At 44.5% G+C, this 20,002-nt stretch overlaps 1 long non-coding RNA gene across 1 annotated transcript in view; it reads left to right on the plus strand.

Moving 5' to 3' along the window:
- LOC143008529 (uncharacterized) overlaps positions 1–18,348 on the plus strand; it is a 30,569-nt gene extending 12,221 nt beyond the window's left edge. The window contains exons 2-4 of the long non-coding RNA XR_012964597.1: positions 840–920; positions 17,510–17,807; positions 18,209–18,348. This is a non-coding gene — a long non-coding RNA (uncharacterized LOC143008529). The remainder of the gene's footprint in view (positions 1–839; positions 921–17,509; positions 17,808–18,208) is intronic.
- Positions 18,349–20,002: the final 1,654 nt, after the last annotated feature.

The following is a 20,002-nucleotide window of genomic DNA, read 5'->3' on the forward strand; positions in this document are numbered from 1 at the left end:
CCTTGTAACTATTCCAAAGATCATTGAAAGCGCCTAACCGCACCCCTGCAATCATCTAGTACAGCATCAAAGCAGCCACGCCCGATTGAAGGAACCACCTAGCGACTAATCCTGAAGCACCAAGCACATGTGTATTTTCTCCAGAATGTGTACACTGGAAACTTAAGTATTATCTATTTACAGTATTTGGTACATCTAGTACTTTTGTGATCTTATCCCTTTAAAAAATATATATATATATATATATATACTTATTTTTAATACTTTTTCATTCATACTTTCAATTCATACTTCTTAAACAGCTCCCCACAGTTTTCTGAAGATGTTGCACTTCTTTATGTCCTTATAATAAATGGCCGTACTGCCATTAAGAGAAACCACAGTAGAATCAACAACCCCACAGAAAAACATGGCAGCTCTGTTATATCCTCATTTAATTCTGAGCTGCTATGAACGTTCACTCTTGGCCCATTGCTTGCCACAAATAAAGAATTGTTTGGAAGTTGGAATCGTGTATGCACAGAACACCACCACCCACTTAGTGATCTCGGCTGCCCCTATGTGGCCTTTATGTGTAAGTACAGGCTGACGTAGTATTGCAGGAGCCTGCTGCCCTGGTGTGAAAGGAAGTCTGCACTGGTGCTCTGAGGCCAAAGGAAACTAGTGTATAAAAATGTGATTTAAAAACGATTTTAAAAAACCTAATTTTTCAGTCCTGCTTGGTTTTGTCTGTAATATTTCTGCTTTTTTTTTAAACTTCATTTTCTTTACCCTATCAGGAAACCGACAGATATTCATGCTTGTACTCTTCATTAATTCATATCACTTGAACCTTTTAGGATAAAGAGTCAACTGATTCCCCGCAAACTGAAGTATAAAGGGGAAGCAAAATCAATATCCATCATCTGGAGGGTCCGTAGGTGAGTACATACGTTAATGTTGTAACTTATTCATTAGGATTGTGACATTTCTTCAATAAACTGAGAAAATATGGAAGCTGACGTTATTTTCCGAAAGGATTTCCACAAAATTAGCTCATATTAAGTTTCATTTACTGCTCTGGAGCTGTCAATGTGCCCATATAAAGCACAGCTGAGAGCGTGTAGTATTTTACTTTGCCTGCTCTCTGTCAGCGTGTCTGTTGTTTTTGTACCCTTATGCTGTCTTAATATTTGCTTTATGCTCTGTATGCACTTCATGCAACAGAAATCCACCCTCAGGGCTATGAAGGTTCATTAATCCAAAGCTCCCATATGTGTATAAACAGCTAATGAGTCCACATACACAAAGTCGGCCTCCCATTCATCATCACTGGAGTAAACATTACAAATGTTCTCATTGCTAACTCCAGGAGACTTCGGTTCATGAATACTGTCTGCCTTATGTACAACTTAATGTATCGTATAAAACAGCTCAGACTGACTAAGTGATTACATTTCAGTGTCACACATTCTGTCTGGCCTTGTAAGATGAGTCCCTATCCTATTCCAAGTTGTGTTTACCACGTTCCTAAACAAAACCTTTTTGCTGTACCATGTCACAAGATGTGTTAGTATTATATTATAAGTATTAGAAATATGCCAGAAGTCATTTTGTAATAAATCCCACTTCACTTCTCCGTCTTATTTGCCACACACAGAGCGGAGGAGCTGGAAGCCAAAACTTTAGGCGTGACTTTGTGCTTCTGACATTAGTTTAGGCCTACCTGCCAGGTCCACTGTGTCTATATCAACTTATAGAATTCACTTAAGATCTTTGTCCCTTCACTGCTCGTTCCATCAGCCGCCAGTCACACCAGTAAACACACATAGAAGTTTTTAAGGGGGTTCAATTTGTCTCTAATTCAAACCACACCACACTGGGTCCCCACTGCCTCCCCCCTGCCTCACGAGTATCCCAAAACATTAATCAGCCCTGACTTCCTGACCCCTGCACTCCTTCTACCCTGACTCCCCCCCAAGCAATCAAGAATCAAACCCAACAGCGTCTGTGTGTCTGTAACTTTTGTACACGTACATAAAAGCCTCCTTTCCCCCCAAGAGCTACTACAACCCCCGCCTAAAGCCACGACTCTGCAGCCACACACTCCCCTTAAAGATCAACACTGGCACTGCCCTGGACACTAATGACCCCGCCGCCCCCACCCCCCTCCTCCCCCCCCTCCTCTCCATCCCCCTATCACAACACTCCACATCCAGGTGATAAATGAGGTCGCCCCAGTGTGTGGTATCAGGTCAAAGGTCGACCTAACAGTTCTTGTGGGGTTTTGAGGGCAAATGGAAGTCACCGGGACGTGGGTGCCAGACCAGTCAAACCCCTAACCACAATCACCAGCAGGAGCAGAACCCTGTACTGGTCGGCTCCAACAGGGGGAGACAGAGACTGGCAATGCTGCTCAAACAGCCACGGTTCATATTCATACATTATAGGAACGATGTGGATTTGTTGCTTATATTTCCATGAAAAATGTCTTTATTGTGTTAAATATTTAGCTAATGGAGCTCATTGTGAGTTTGGCGATATCACATTTTGTATCTACTGTACTTTAACCTTCAGGATAGGGCAGTAAGACTTATTTATTTATATACATAAACATATAAAACAGCACAGGCACTTTATATGCTCCTGTTTTTTAATCCACATATAATGACTTTATTTAATGACGTAATAAACTGCAACCACTAATATACTGTATAACACATTATTGTATAACTTCCCATCTGTCCCACTGTTTCACGACCATGAGTGGGCAACTTGCTGCCTTTTTAGTGTTCGGTGTGTGAAGCGAATACAAACAACTTGACCAGAAGTAGTGATTCAGAGTAGAAACAACTACTTATTTAACTATTATTTGAATACTTTGCCTTGTATGTGAGCGGTCCAGGTGACAGGTATCAGCTATCAGTCGGCTCCACTCCAGATTCACAATGTCTTACCTTTTCACCAGCCCCTGAATGCAGCATTATATTTGAGCTCTTTGTGTTGTGAAGTTATATTTCAGAATCAGTCAAAACTAAGAAAATCGAGCTAGTATGTGGTTTGGTAGTGTGTGTGTGTGTTTGTGTGTGTGTGTGTGTGTTTCTGTGTGTGTTATGTACGTCATTTCATTGACATATACCATATATTCTACATTTTCACTGCACTTGATACTTGACAGGCGGTTTGTTGTCGGCACAAATTTGTGCGTTCACCAAAGCTGATCTTAAAGTGAAAGATTTACATGCATATACTTTATGTCGTCGCCTTAAACAAATCCGCCAGTTGAAGTATTTCAGTTAAAGTGAATCTGGTGTGAAGTTCCCTGGGCTTGAATGCACTCGTGGCTGCGGCCTAACACTTCACACGCTACACTTCCTTATGCACGGCCGAACCTTACGCCGTGTTAAAGTGAAATAAATCAGTCTCCATCAGATTGAAGCTGAGGGTTGAGCTGCCTGTTAATCTCTTCCTCCCCAGTGAGCTTGGAGGGATTCTGTCCTATTTATTAAAGGGACGGCGGCGCAGGATTAAAGGGTGTTTCTGTCGCTCTTATCTAGTGTTTGACCACTTGATCAGGGAGGCGTGCTGTAATCCGAACATCGATGCGGCTCCATCAACACGCTCTCCTGGAGCAACTCGGCGACAAAGGGGATGTGTTGTTTGGATCGGGGCCCCCCCACACACACATACACACACAGCCACACACACACAAACAGAGATACACACACCTCCATTGCTCGCTTTGATAGCTGATGCCCAAATGTCTAATCTCATAAACTTGCGACTGTTCTCTGCTGACGGACCCAAGATCTGTGAAGCCTTGTGTGTCTGTGTGTGTGTGTCTGTGTGTGGATAGCATTTGTTTGGAAATCTAAGTGGGAGATTAAGTCAGGTTGGTTGATCACCAGTGGATTTGTTTACAACAAGCCTCAGACAGAGATGATAAGCTGTTTATGTCAGATCTTTCACATCTGGTATAATTGCAAACGTTTGTGTTTTCTGATGTGTGTAACGCGATACAGCCGACATGTGATGGTGATTCCCTTCAGTGCAGATAAGCAATCAGCAATTGTTTCCTCTTTGGTAACTTTTGATTCTGCGTTAGCTCCTTTAAAGTTAGTATTAGGCACATTAGTGGGGCTTGTTAGTTTCAGTTTGTAGATTTTTCTCCAAATTTCCATATTATATCTCTGTTTCTGAAAGAGAAAATCTGATTCTCCGCGAGTGTCGATTCAGTAATGTGGGTCTAACAGCAAAGCACAGATAGAGAGAATGGTGGAAAATGAAAGAGTGACCCTGTGCGTCTCCTGTGGGCCCGCTGGCTCTTTGACAGGACTGTACATCATACTCTTGGATGAGCTGTAATTGCGAGTGACCACTCTGTGTTTTTCAGTGGTCAGAGGTGGCTGGGGGGCCGGGGGGGCGGGCCGGGGCGGGAGGGGGGCATCACTGGTGCTTTTGTAAACATAAAAGGAGAAGTGTTGCGTTCGCCGCGGATTCTTGAGGAAATTGCTGTCGCACACGCAGAGGCTGGAGCCAGAGCTGGAGCCAGAGCTGGAGCCTGGCGACCGAGACGCAGTCTGGCTCCCAGAAGCCTTTACTAGGCCTGGTGGAGCCACGGAGGCCCACCATGTGTGTGTGTGTGTGTGTGTGTGTGTGTGTGTGTGTGTGTGTGTGTGTTACGTTAGTACTACAAGCTATGAGGGCAAACATGACTTGAGGGGAGTGTGTTAGTGTTTAGATTGTGCTTTTCATGTTTTTAAAGCCATATTGCTTCTTCAGCAGGGCTCCTGTTCACCAAATCTTTCACTCATTTACATAAGTCATTTGATTTACTGTCGTCTGATAGTCAAAGCGCAGATTGATGCTAATTTAAATCTCAATATGGTGTTGGTAAAGTGTTGATAAAGTGTGATCATTGACCTGAGTATGAATGTGGATGTAAACATACAGACTGATGTCCAGCATGGGCTCATTTGTTTACACTTATAATTGTACCAAAGTATTACAACTCCTTTTATAATGGCATACATTAGTGGTGCTACGTATATGTGTATATGTGTGGATGTTACATGAAGGATTAACATGGATGGTGTGTGTGCATGTACTGTGCATGTGTGTGTTTAGATATCTTACTCAGTAGGTCTTGGTTGAGACGGTGTAGCTATAAATCTCTGCAGCTCTGTGAGTGGAAGACTGGAGTCGCCTCTCTAACAGAGACCCTCAGACTAAACACTGATGACCCCAGTGCTGACCTCACACATGTGTAAAGGAACATACACACACACAAGCACAGACACACACACCAGGCTGTAGCTCAGACGAGTTATATCGTTGATTTTTTTGGTGTTTCTCATAATGCTGCAACATAATATCACAACTTCCACGGGCTAATCATCATCTTGCACGTTTTCAAACCAACATAGGTGAGAAATGACAACAGGGACCCCCACACTCTATTGAAGGTATTGATTTTTTTTGTGTCTATACTCTACAGGAACAGAAATGACATAAAAAAAGGAAACACTCCCTCCATTGGCAAGTCCAAGTCTTTTTCCCTGCGTTTTCATTTTCACCCCTCGTTTCTCACATTCGCGCCACAAAACCGTTGAAATTGGATGTTAAAATACCTTTGCTTTAGCGGCCTGTCAGCTCCAGACTGACGTGTGAAAAGGTAATACAAGCTAGGCCTTTGTTCTTACGCGAGGAAGCCCCTCATCTTCCTCGTCGCTGCCACTACATTCACACCATCCTTCCCCAAAGCGTCTTAAACCAGGGACAGAAAACCAAAAACACAACGGCGCTTTAACGCCTCAGACAAAATCCCACCGGTGCTTTCACTGGCAAGAAAATTCAATTCATAATTTTCATTTATAATAATAATAATGCCTCTGCTGGAGCCTGAACTGCCCTCTTTGTCTCAGTGGAGAAGACTTCTACTGACTTTCTTCATCACTTTTAGCTTTTGGGTATCTGGAACATTTCATTGTGGAATTGATGATTTTGCTTATGCCAGTGTGTGTGTGTGTGTGTGTGTGTGTGTGTGTGTGTGTGTGTGTGTGTGTGTGTGTGTGTGTGTGTGTGTGTGTGTGTGTGTGTGTGTGTGTGTGTGTGTGTGTGTGTGTGTGTGTGTGTGTGGAGTCATTAACAAAGTCTGCCGGGTCACATGTTAACTCTCGACAGTTTAGATCAGGTTTGATGTTGCATTTTTTATGAATACATTTGGATTGACTGATTGATTGATACTTAAAGCTTAAAGCTACAACTACAACAACAGATTAGGGTCAAACTAAACCACGTTTGTGCAACCGGCCCATCGAGATTCAACTTTTAAACTCTGATTTCTGCTTAATTCATATTCAGCACATTTCATTCGTGTGGTTGGAATCGGTAGAAGAGATCAATTTAACAATTTAGCTTCAATATGCTGACTCTCTTCTTCATAATTCATTTCAGCTGTGGACTCAACATTTAGTCATAGTGGTTTCTGTTTGGGTTGGACACATTGCAGACACCCACACCCACACACACACACATAGAGAGCGAGAGAGAGAGACCTGTCCCCCTGCTTTGTATTCCTATAATCACCCACTCCCAATTTCAAGCTTATGAATGCTCGCAAATCACTAACCAAAGTATTTCTCCGAGTCATCCATTGTCCTCTCTAAGCTCACTGACTGAAACATTTAATTAGGATGACATAAGCCGCTGACAAGAAAAACGGCAGGTCATTACACCTTAAACATGACAAGGCCCCGAGCGCCCCGGCAGAAAAAAGGCCCGTTAATTCCAGTCAGTAGATTAAAAACACCTGTTGGTAAACAAGACAATTATTCTATTCAGTCCAGCGGGGAGCGGAGCGTTAATCATACATGCATCCTCCCGTGTTAAAAGGCAACCTGATATTCCCCCACAGAATTCCCACTGATTAACTCGATACTCCTGACTGTTTAAAATTCATCCCACCAATGAATGAGAAACTGATCTCTTGTGTGTGTCCCCTCTCTCTCTCTCTCTCTCTCTCTCTCTCTCTCTCTCTCTCTCTCTCTCTCTCTCTCTCTCTCTCTCTCTCTCTCTGTGTATACAACTGTGTTCCTTCCCCAAGATCCTAGAAAGTGTGTATGCATAAAACATTCCGGTCCCTTGCGTCGGCACAATTAGCTGTTAAATAAAATGCCTCGTCCTCGACGCTTTTGCAACATTTTAATTAGACAAACCGACTGAAGTATGGCCCCGTTTTAGTAAAACAAACAGCCCCGGTTTGCCAAGGAAAGGTTCCCTGGGGGGGAGGGGAGAACGCACTAAGTGAGGTTTGCTCCGGGCAGAAAAAAAGAGGGAGAAATAGCAGCAGTTTACCCAAGCAGCTAGGAGGTGTTTGTCTGTTTGAAGGTGAGAGGATGTCTGGGAGCGTCTCCTGGAGCCACGCGGGTTTCTGTGTACCGACTCCATCTTTGTTCCACCAGGCTCCACAGTGTGAAGTGTAATCATAGGTAATCCATGTGTACAGGTGTTAGTAAGCTGTAGAAGTGTGTACGCGTCATACTTTGGGGAGATGAACTGGGTCTTGATCGAACATTAGTTTGACCTTATATCGTTGGATCTTGTTTCTTTCCAACCTTCTGTGTTTACCTTAAATCCTTAAATCCATTCTCTAATTGTGTTTCAAACAAAATTCAATTCCCTGTTTCATTCCTAGCAAGTTTCATTAAAACTTGAAGCAGTTTCACTCTAATATAGCAGCGTTTTCATTCAATCTCTAGTATTTCTTGTATTTTAGGAAGCAAATCCAAAGAACATGATGGATGCTAGAAATACACTACATTTGTTTCAATACGTCATAAACATGTTGTTGGTCTTTTGTCAACTCTTCTCACTTCTTCTCTCCTCAGAGATCATCGTCCTCTCTCTGTCTCTCTCTCTCTCTCTGTTTTTTTTAGCAGACCTTTCCACAAAGAGGCGTCCTGTCACACTCGTAACCACATTGTCAGCAGCATTCTCAAACAGTGTCAGTCTTTTCTGTTCCATAGAGGCTCCAGGGTGGGAAATATGTGACAGCACTGAGCGGCAAAGCAGAGTGTTTCCATCACATATCTAAGAGAATAACTGGAAATGTTTAAAAAAGAGTGACTAGGTTGGTGCGTGTGTTTGTGTGTGTGAATGTGTGTGTGTTTGTTTGCCCGGCGTAACTTTTAAAGATCTATAAATGTTGCTGCAATTGTTCCTGAAGGTTTTGTGTAATAATTTCCTATAATCCCTCTTGTAATCCCGTATGCTCCATTACCAACACCTAATGGGATTTTCACTGCTGTAGAGCCCTTGGGCAAGGCATTGAGCCCCGGCTTGCTTCACGGCTGGTAATCCTCATCCCTGCCGATCACTAATCTTGTACTATACAGTAACAATCCACACTGTAAAATAATAGGTGGTCGTTCTCTCTCCTTCACTCTCTATTGCAGAGGGTGTCATTCCCTTTGTGTCCACCGGAGGGCAGTGCAGCCCTTGCAGTGAGACACCGGCGAACCATTAACAACTCCCACTGGATGTTCTCAAGTTCATTATCGCCCTCCAAGGCAAAATTCAGGGGTGCTGTGGAGGAGAAAGTCACTTAAACAAGTATGTCCACCATTTTATGTCCCAGATAGTTGTCCCTTACTTGTCCTTAAATTCATCACAACACTGATTTTAGTATGGCGGTTGTAAGTGACATGAATTCTGCTTAGGCCTTGTGACCGGTTGTTGCATTCTTGTGCGATATTCCGTTGTTGGACACTGTAGAGGGACTGGACAGGAGAGACAGACGTCCTTCATTACTCAGTGTTGCCCTTGGTTCCGCCGTGTTTCTCTCAGTTCTCTCAGTTCTCTCAGTTCTCTCAGTTCTCTCAGTCTGTGTGTCTCCTCTCTGCCGCAGCTATTTACAGCACACATAACGCTCGCTAGATAAACTCTTTTGATGTACGGCAATCTCACATCTCGTCTCTCTCTGCCTTTGAAGGAAATAGGTTTAGACATGGCAATCGAGACGTATTCACGTGAAGGGGCATTGATTGATTCTTAGATTATCTCTCAATGCAAACTTTAGATTTCTTTCTTTAGAAGGCTTTATTTCCAAACACGGCCACAATCAGCAGTGCGTTCTTCGCCGAAATAGTTTCCGTGATGGGAATTAGCCAAGCAGGCTGACTAAAGTGAATTGAATTCCAGTGAGTTCAGCGCTGCCCAAAGAAGGATTGAGGCCCTCCAAGAAATTATTTTTGGCCTTCTGAGGGTTTTTAAAGAGTAATAAGATACTGGATTTGGTCTATTCTCATTCACTTTAATCCTGTTTGAGTGATTGAGTGATTTTGAGAGAATTTACTCCCTACCAAGGCAGCTTTGAGGCGGCAGGATCTGAGTGGATGATTGAAAATTGTCCATCGCCCAAAACTATAAATATTGTTGCAGATATTTGTCCAACACAGCACAGGTAGAGGCAGCCGGAGAGACGATTCATTAGATGCTTCACTTTGCAAATACGGGTGCAGCATCCTGTGACAGATATTGTTTTTCAATATTATAAAGAGAGAGAGGGGGGAAGAGATAGAGAGAGAGAGCTAGAGAGAGAGAGAAGGGTGTGTGATAGTTCGTCAGTCCAAACAGAGTCATAAAGTGCTGCATGGTTAAGCCTGATGAATTAATAACAGGGAGGCAGATGGGTCCCAGGGGCACTGTGGGAGCAGAGCAGCATGGCGAGAAGAAGAGAGAACACCACACACTCACACACACTCTGTCTCACACACACACACACACTCGCATACGTTCATTTTTGTATGTCTGTGCATGCATTTTAACAAAGAGCCAGATAGACGCACACACACATCCTCATAAAGCCGGAGATGTATGGGGCCGCACACACATTCATATGCAGGTGTCGATTATAAACACACACACACAGCATCACGACGCCCATCAGCATTCATGGTAGAAAGTCATCAAAACCTCTTTTGTATTAGAATACCTCCTTCTGTTTAGTCTAGTTTAGTCTCCCAATGCGTCAGGTCAGGTCTGATCTCTGCTGGCTGTTTGGAAAACCCGGAGACGAAGCCCGCCTCGGCCCCGGCTGTAGGAGTCTCTAACCCGCCTTAAAACTGTTGAATCAATCTGGGTTTTAGTGGCGAGTTTTAGGGTCCCATAATGGCGTAAATGCCGTTTAGAGGCCTCCTGCCGTAAAACCGTAAAACTGTGTGCGCAAAACAGAATCCCTGCAATTATATTTAATGTTTTTATCAAGGAAAAGGGTCAAATGTAAAAATGAATGCCGATATAAAGCTTGCGGAAATATTGCTGTAAGCCTTCAAAGTCCCATATTCATCAGACGCCGTTTTACAATGTGTGTATGTGTGTGTGTGTGTGTGTGTGTGAGACACTCGTTGCAAGTCCTAGATGCGACCGACTCGCCCGGCGTTTGGCTGCTTCGCCTTCACGCCCCCCGTTCTCACTTTCCTCCTCGGCGTTAAGCGTGGGACGGATCGTGGCTGTTGTCAGAGTGACACCTCGGTAATGACAAATTAATCCCCTCGGAGACAAAACAAAATATCTATATTTCATCAGGCAGCAGTAGATGGTTGTTTCGCATTGTCACAACAAGTTACACGTTAAAAGGTCTCCGCTCCGTCTCGGGCTTCTCAATCTGCCAAGTTGAATTATTGAACATATTTTCTCTGACTGTCAGGTCATGAGATTGGGAGCCAAGACTCCATCGCTGTGAGTCTCCTCGTCTCCACGTCTCCACGTCTCCACGTCTCCGCGTCTCCGCGTCTCCTCGGCTCCTTGTCTCACGGCTCCTCGTCTCACGGCTCCTCGTCTCCTGTGTTCTTGTTTTTCCCTCTGACACGGCGCTGCTGCGTGCCTCTGCAGTCCGCTCTCAGTTGGCTTGTGGATGGCACGAGTGTGGGAATGCAGCGCTTAGCTGGCCAAGCATCTCCATACAGGATGAATATGGATGGGCAAATAAAACACACAAACACATAAACACATAACACACACACATGCACACACACATGCACACACACACACACACACACACAGACACAGACAGACAAACAGTATGCAGCAGGCAAAGAGCAGGGGATGAACTCTGGCATGTGTACAGCTGGACGTATAGAACGCCACTGGCACACACACATAGAGAGACGCACACACACACACACACACACACACACACACACACACACACACACACACCTCCAGACCGTGCACACTTGCCACACAGAACTGGATGTTTGTGCTGGAGGACCAATGGCAACGATGCCGCGTTTTGCATTTGTGTGTGATGTTAACGTGCACGCGCTTGTTTATTTGTGTGTGAGTGTGAGTGTGTGTGAGTGTGTGCGCGTGCCATGTGTCGGCTGCCAAACGCGGAGGGCAGGAAGAGGAAAAGGCTACATGGTTGGAGGGGGTGTTTATTTATTCATTACCCAGCGGCCTCGGTGGTTTCAGGGGGACATGGCGGTGCTTGGCCCGGGCCCTTCAGCGCCGCTCTGTTTGTGGCCCGTGAAGCCTTCAGCTCTCACCTTTCCTCCTCTCTGCTCCACTCCTCCTTGCTCCTTTCTTGCCTCGGTGTTTTGTTTGGATCCTGCTTAGACCTCCACTTTCTTTCTTTCTTTCTTTCTTTCTTTCTTTCTTTCTTTCTTTCTTTCTTTCCATAACCTTTTGCCGCCATTTAATACGACGTCAACGTGGAGAATTTCAGCTCTGTGAGTGATTTCATACTTTCGTGCAGAGACCCATGCAGGCTGTTATTGGTCGACATGCTCCGTCTTGCTCATTTCCTTGACTTTGTCTCCCTGTGCTGTGCTGAAAGGAACCAGTGTGCCAACTTGCAGTGTGGGTGAATGCCACATCCACCGGAGAGATGGTTTAATTTGGCCTACGGGGAAATATGTGTGTGTGTGTGTGTGTGTGTAATAGTCTCACCTTCCAGAAATGCCTCTCAGCATCTGTCTCAGGGAAGCACACGCCTCTTTCAGAAAAGCTCGCTGAGACGCAATCGTAGGCCTCCAAAGATGGACAGCCCCACGCTCAAACACACACACACGCACATTTGGAAAATACATTGGAGACGAACAAATATTATGACATCAAATCCTTAATGTAATCTCACGTCGGGTTCTTCGCACGACCCGGCTGAGTTAATCTCCTCTCTCCACGGTGGGAGAGCATCGATTGGCAAAACAAAAGACCCGAGCCGTGCACAGATCTCCCTCCCTCCCTCCCTCCCTCCCCCCTTCCTTCCTCCCTCCTTCCTCGATCGGAGGCCCGCTCGCTCAAACCCCTGACACGATCAATGGCCGCGTCGGCCCGATCAATTCTCAGGCGTCGGGTGGTGTCAGATGTGGTCCGACTTCACTTTTAGCTGTGTGGCGTAAAGAGCAGCTGGAGCGACGCTTCAAAGCTTTCACCGTACTCTTCATGTAAACCAAGATTCAGATGTGGTGCACAGAGCGAGAGAGAGAGAGACAGGTTGATGAGAGATGAGAGTTGCGGCGGTGGTTTGATGGTCTTGATTTCGTTTTTTTGCATCTTTGTGCAGCGTGATTTGCTGATGATAAAGTTGAGCTTCAGGTTCAGTCACTAAATTTCAGTTTTTGTTGGGAAATGCAGATTGACACACACACACACACACACACACACTCTACTAAGGCTTCTCCAGGTCATGAGTGAGTCATTTGCACTAACAATGATATCCGTGGTTAAACATTTATGCAGACGATGTAATCCTTACCCTCAGTAACATGCACACTCATTACCAGCTGTACTCAATCCACCAGACTAGACTCATTCATGTGTGTTTCCGGGTACACTGAAGTAAAAGTTAAGTCCTTTCCACTCAATGGGAGCTTCCTGGTCACTTGCGTTGCAGGTTCAGTAACTACATTTCACTGGTAAATGCAGAAGCACACACACACAGACACACACACAGACAGACACACACAGACAGACACACGCACACACACAAACACACACACATGTTGGTCGTGCCCTTAGCCTTGGGTGAGGTGAAGTCGGAGTGTGTAGGTATTTCCATGGAGACCGTGGTCCAGCCCACTCCTGTGTCTTCCCCTGCAGCTGCACACACACACATTACACACACCTGAGCAGGCAACAGGGTCATGTGTGTGAGTCACTTTTTCTTTTTTTCTTTATCGTGGCTTTCTGTGTAATTATCAGGAGGAGAAGAGAATAGTTTGTTGTAAAAAAATGCCTTTTCTGCTTATTTCACAACTTTGACAATCGTGCTTCATTTTTCGTTTGATGACAGCTACATAAAATACTGAATAATGTCAATCAGTAAATGAATTGTATTGAAATAGAAGTGAACAAGTAGTACAAGCAACATGCAGCACGTCTTTGTTTAGTTAGGCTGTCAAGGAAGTAAATTTATACCTTTATACTTTTATACTTTTATACTTTCACCCTTAAATGTTTAGAATTCAAATTTTATTCTCCTTATTTCACAGAGATTGTATTTATTTTTCTCCAGACAAAGAGAGCAGAAAGTGCAAACAGCGTGTAAGGAAACTGCATTAGGTAAAATAGAAGTTGAGGAAGGGAAAGAAAACACACAAAAGTATTAAAATTTCATTGAAAAATAAAACTACATTGTCCCATAAAAACCCTTGAAATGGGCTTTGTCGCACAGCCGCACAATGTACCTGAGGCGCAGCAAAGTGTTAACATGAAAAGCACATCAGAGAGGAGGAGGAGGAGGAGGAGGAGGGGGGCTGGGAGGCCTGTGGGGGCGTGCACGCCAGGAGGAGACCCGGATACTTCCTGTGTTTCAATTAGTGTGGACGGTGAGGTTACACGTACAAACCATGTGGGTCACTAGATTAGATTAAGGGAGATCTATACGTTTAGTCCATATGTAAACAGTCCAGGGAGGTTAAGTCACCTCAGGGTGCTGCGGCGGGGAGCCCACTAAGGGGCTGTGTCCAACATAGTCCCATCGTCTTGTTTACATTGAGCCGTCTTTGATTGCAATAATTCTACAAAGCCAAGTGAGAAACTGAGGAAAGTTGCCAGGTTGAGTCCGGAACAAGCTAAGAAATACACGGAACACTTCAACCAACATAAGGGAGGGAAAGTACGTATTCTGTGCCGAGCAGAAGCATTGCCGGTGTTTTCCATTTCTGCCTTTGTTGGAAGCTAACCGATTCAAAAACTATTTTAGATTTCCTGTTTGGTGGAGCGAACAAAGTTAAGACTTGTCAGCCGGTTGACGAGTCTTTAATTGGAGAAATAAAACGCCTTGGGCAAAGTTTTATCATAAAGGTGCGCTTGTTTGTGAGCATCTGCTTGTCTCCGCTCTCTCTCTCTCTCTCTCTCTCTCACACACACGCACACACACACACATGCATAGCTTTCCTTTATCCCTCTCATTCTTTGATGATTGAGGGAAGGGCCACGTTTGTCTTGCGCCTCCTGCATTCCCGGATTCTTCTTCCCCACAGAGGAACGAGCGAGGCGAAGTAGAGAGAGAGAAGAGAGAGAGAGAACGACAAGCCAATGGAAGAATTAGTCGGTTAAATATCTTGGGGAGTTTCCCATGTCTCTCTCTCTCTATCTCTCTCTCTCTCCTTTGAGTGTTTACTTCAAACAAGACCAAGTGTTAAAAGTTTGTCAGAAGCCACCCAGGACCTTCAATCATGTAGTGACACTGACAGGAATGCCCTAAAACTATGAGCTCTCTCTCTCTCTCTCTCCCTCCACGCACACACACACACACACACACACACACACACACACACATACATACGCATACAAAGACAGTCTTTCTTTCTTCCTCTGTTTGTTTCCTGTTTGCCTCTCTCTCTCTGTCAACAGTCAGCAGCGGTAAACACAGTAGAGGTGCAGGCACACACACACACACACTTCCTTTTAACAGAACATTCCGTAGAGTTCGCTTGGTGCCACTCGTTCCTTAAGCACGGCGGTTAATGTATCCATTAGGAGTAAACTAAGTCAAACCGACGCACGCTCCTTTGACCTCTCGTTAAAAGCTCTGACCGCCGCCCGTATTGTCACCGGCTGAGGTCATATGAACCCGCGACCTTACGTCTGAGCTCAGATTACTCCACCTCTCGTTCAACCCATCACCGTTGCAACATCAAATAATATCCGATCGGCAACCCGTAGCTAATAGCCACCTTGGCCGGCTCTGCTTCTTACACATAATGGAATGAACGGTGCCGCAGACTCGCTGCCATTTGGCCCGGGGCTGTAATCAATTTCCCCCCTCGCGAAGGGGCCCCGGCCGTGGAGGCCCCCTGTTTGCAGGTTTGATAAGAGGGAGCCGAGCAGGGACCTTTTGGCCTAATGTCAGGTTCACAATCAGATAAACAGTCTGATTCGATCTCGGCACTGCAGGGAGGAGAAGCTGCAGCAGCACTCTGTGGAATTATTTGTGTGTGTGTGTGTCTGTGTGTGTGTGTGTGTGTGTGTGTGTGTGTGTGTGTGTGTGTGTGTGTGTGTGTGTGTGTGTGTGTGTGTGTGTGTATCTGTAGGATTGAATGAATTCACAGTTGATACACTCTGTTGTCAAGCATAAGAGTTTACTAATAGTCTCAGTAAGTAGATGGATGTGTGGGATCCGTCCACCATCTGCCTTTTCCTGAAATACTAATAGTTTTTTTTTTACCTAATATGTTGGTTTTGGAAGAACAGTGCCTCCCTCCTGTTTTGTGCGTCATTGCAGTGAAATGGCTGCACTGCGAAATCTGGCATGGCGGCACGAGAGTATCCTCGATTTAGAGCTCACAGTCTTTATTGATATGCCTCGTTTCTTTACGATAATCATACTTTGTCATTTTGGTGCGGTAATGATTGATTGATGGTCAAGTTGAATTTAAATGTGGAAAGTTCAACATCGGCCCTGTGATCTCGTGGCCCATTAGGAGTTTTAGGGATAATTGAGTGACAGCACATGAGCTCTGGGTTATAAGGTATTAACTATCAGACTTCCACTAAATGTTGATTCACCTCTTACATAAGCTTTCATATGTTTGTCTTTTAACACCACAGCGGGACAGATTTTCAAAATAAAAGACAGAAGGGCCCTCTCTTTATCATCTAGAAACCTCTCAGCCTTTGTTCTTCTCATCTCTGCACATATTCCTGTAATAGTGCTTCCTTTTCTTTCTTTTTTTTTTACGACGGTTCAATGAATGTCTTAAAGTATGAACTACGGGTCATATAAACTGTTAGTGTTTTTTCTAATACTCTCATCCGTCCATCCCGCCATCACTTTCCCCTTTTAATTGCCGAAAACACTCCAAGCGCAACACTCTCGACCTGTTCACATTAGATGAGCTTTGTTTGCGCTCTGATAACCTCTCTCAGGCGGCTTCTCAACAGGAAGGCTGATGAGAGGGTATATTAAGGCTGTTAAACAGTTGAGGAGGGCTGGGGGCCTCTGGGAGTCCAAAGAGACAGGAGCCTTTATTGGAAATGTAATTTTTGTTTGTCTGCAATTACCTCCCCGCTCATTTGTTTTACACGCGCCGTTGTTATAGCGAGGAGAGAGCGCAGCGGATTCTCCCAAGGATTGCTCTTCTGAGAGGCTGCAGTTTATTACAAATGGGGAAAGCTTTCATTGCAGATTGCCCCAGCGCTGTTTAAAGCTACGTGACCCATCTATGGTGCACCGGGGTCAGATCCACTGGGTGGGATTTACTCCCAGAGACAAGGAACTGAGTGTGTGTATGTGTGTGTGTACGCGTGTGTGTGTGTGCATATGTGTAAGGTTATGAACGTGCGCTTATGAATTGCATTTATGAATATTATGTTATCAAATGAGTGAGTATGAGCCAGAGAGCAAGTGTGGGTTAGATGGCATGAAATGAATGCATGAAAAGTCTGTTTGTACATTACACCGTGAATATGTGTGTATGTTCTATACGTATCCATATGGTCCAACAGTGTGCTATTGTGTGCAGTGGGCTGCTTTACATTAAGCATGCCTCCTATTTCCATCTGTCTTCACTTAGCTTATTATTTTAATATTACATTTACATTTCAGTATGAATATTAAAATGATAAATGTTCAAAACGTTTAGTCTTTTAAAAACACAGCTGATTGTTGCCGTGAGCTTGTGGTGGTTTACAAGAAGAATAGAGTTCTAATCTTGATAATAAGCAAATATCACTACTACACTACACATGTACTTGCACACACTACTATATACTATACACACAATGCAGCCAGACAGGATGCAACCAATCACATGACATTACATGACTGGACTTACTACCCGATTGGAGGCGAAGCTTGGTGTGTAGTCAATGAGACTGTGGGAAACTGCACACACTGTGGCAATCCAAGCCAAACACACTACAGTCCACAAATCCAGTTTAGCCTGTCAGGAAGCCAAGTTAAAAACCAGTTGGCATAGAAACCCTGACTTACTATGAACATATCCACAAAATTGGGAGGCACAGGTGGCTCAGGGGCTAAACGACAGACGCACTTGGACGCGCTTCGCTGTGTCTCCAGGTGGGAAGCCAGCGGAGGTGATGGTCCAGTTGAAAGGAGCCAGTTGAGGAGGTGAGGGGCATGGAATCAGGATCCAACTGGGAGGAAACCACAGGGAAGACCAAGAATAGGCCGGGTCGAGGGGATTATACAGCACATCTGACCTGGGGATGTCTTTGGATCTGCTGGGAAGAGGCGGAGAACACGGACAGTAAGAGGGACATCTGGCCTGCATTAACCAACATGCTGTTACTGCGACCTGGAGTGGAGGATTGGACCGACTGATCCACTGAGCCACAACCCCGTCCTACAATCCAGAGTGAGACACACCGACTCCTCATCATGTAACAACACCAAGTATATGCAAGCGTAATTCAAAGCACAACAAAGAAGTAAACAGTAAGACTGTAAAGAGAAAAAAGAAACACACTTTGAAACATTGTAGTACAAATCAATGAATGCAATCAATCATTTATCCATCTGTTAAAAAATTATGAAATGCAAAATAAACCCATGAAATGTTTAATATGTATCTTTAATTAATGAATCATAACTAATTATTATATTATCTATATTATCTATGCTGAAACACAAGATGCCCCCGCTGATTTGATTGAGTTCTTCTTTCTTTACAGTAATTATTTGATTTTAGATTGATTTCTGTACATTCATGACTTACACTGGAAATGATGCTTTGTTTTCATTTCACTCTCTACATAGGGGTTCCAATCGCTTCATCATCAAAGAAAATTCCCTTCTAATAAGGCAGACTGCAGCTGACCTTTGCCCTTATTACAGAAGGAGGCAGTCGTGGATGTTGGTGCGTCCCGCAGTGGGAGGGGGCATTATCGCTCGCGGCTGGAGGGGTGAGTAGGTAATTTGATTGGTGCAAAATTAGGGACTCCTCTGCTGAGGCATTATGGGAGAGTTCCTGGTGGGTCATTTTAGTTTCACTTCCTCCATATTTCTCAGCTTGATTAAAAATTGATCGGCGGCAGCAGTGTGAATATATTATTGGGGCCATTATTCACTCCTGACAGATAATTGGATGGTACACACAACTCTATTTTCTTTGGGGCCAATGCCATCGCTCGTGTGGTTCTGCGGTTTGTGTGTGTGTGTGTGTGTGTGTAGGAGAGAGAGAGATAAGGAGAGGAGAAGAGAGCGAGCCGATGATTTAACTGAAGCTTTACCTGTTTTTTTTTTAAAGTCAATAACTCACCCTGGCTCCTTCTTCCCTTCATCCCGACCCTGCTGTCACTCTGGATGGCCACATGTGATGGATGTGTTATTGAAACATCACGCCAAGCATATAATCATTTTTTAGTAATCAGTCATAACCTTTTCTCATAAAAGTTTAGAATATTGCCGTGAAATACATTGCCAGATAAAAAACCAGCACGGATTTGGATTTGCCTTCCGTTTTGTGCTAACGCTCACGTCTCACATTTACATACGACCAAAGATTGAATTTGAGGTCTAAAAAGGAAATGGAGCTGTGGAGAATGTGTGTGAATAAGCCAGTCTGATAGCGGTTAGCTAGCATGGCCACGGGCACAGATGGATATTGGGAATGAGCAAATTTGCAACGTCTGCTTGGCGGCTAATGCTGTTTGCTACTGGCCCAAGGCTTAGCTTGCTGCTACTTTCACGCCTTCTTAATGTCTTAAACTGCGTGAAGAATGGGGCGGCTTGCACGACATTGTGAGGACTCGCGCGCAATTGTCTGTCGGCCTGCAGATAGAGTACGCTGGCGGCGGCGGGATGCCTTCAAAGACCACGCTAACCTTTTGGATTGTAGTACTTTCTTTACCAGATCATGTTCATTTAGGAGAAAATAGTTTAGGTTTTGCGCTTTGGTTGACTAAATTCAGTTATTAGTTTATGTTTATTATGTTTTTCCTATGCTTTGGGGTCCATCTTGTTTTTCCTGAGTGGTTGTTGTGGTGTTCTGGGTTTTGTCTTGCACCCAAACACACGTGGACGTTATAGTGACGTGACTTTAGTTATATAAATAATAGAATAGAATAAATGTCTCTAACATTGTTTCTGTCTTGCATACAGAAGCATATCCCAGAGCTCAAGGTGCTCTGATTGAACCTCTTGATTAAGACTCAATACTCATGCAGCATGATTACAGCAGATGAGGACAAAGACACACGGTGACGTCTTTGTGGTTAATAAGAGGAAGCTGAGGCTGCAGTCTTCCTCTCAGGCCGGCGCAGTTTTATAGAGGAGCAACTTTTGCTTGTTTACTGTCTCATTTCACTCGGCTTCATCCCCCTCTCTCATGCCCTAAATGTCTCTCTCTCTCTCTCTCTCTCTCTCTCTCTCTCTCTCTCTCTCTCTCTCTCTCTCACTCTCTCTGCCTCTACATGCTCTGTTCATTCCGCTCATAACTTTAATGTAATGGCACTTCTTCTGCATCAGTATCTAATTCACCCCCCTTCACCCAGCACCCCTCCCCCTCCTCTCCCTCTTCGTGGAGGGAAAAACAAGCCTCCCCCCCTCCCC

This window comes from Genypterus blacodes, unplaced genomic scaffold (assembly GCF_046128005.1).
Source record: "Genypterus blacodes isolate CSIRO-AG114 ecotype Tasmania unplaced genomic scaffold, CSIRO-AGI_Gbla_v1 ptg000105l_1, whole genome shotgun sequence".
NCBI classification, from domain to species: Eukaryota; Metazoa; Chordata; class Actinopteri; order Ophidiiformes; family Ophidiidae; genus Genypterus; species Genypterus blacodes.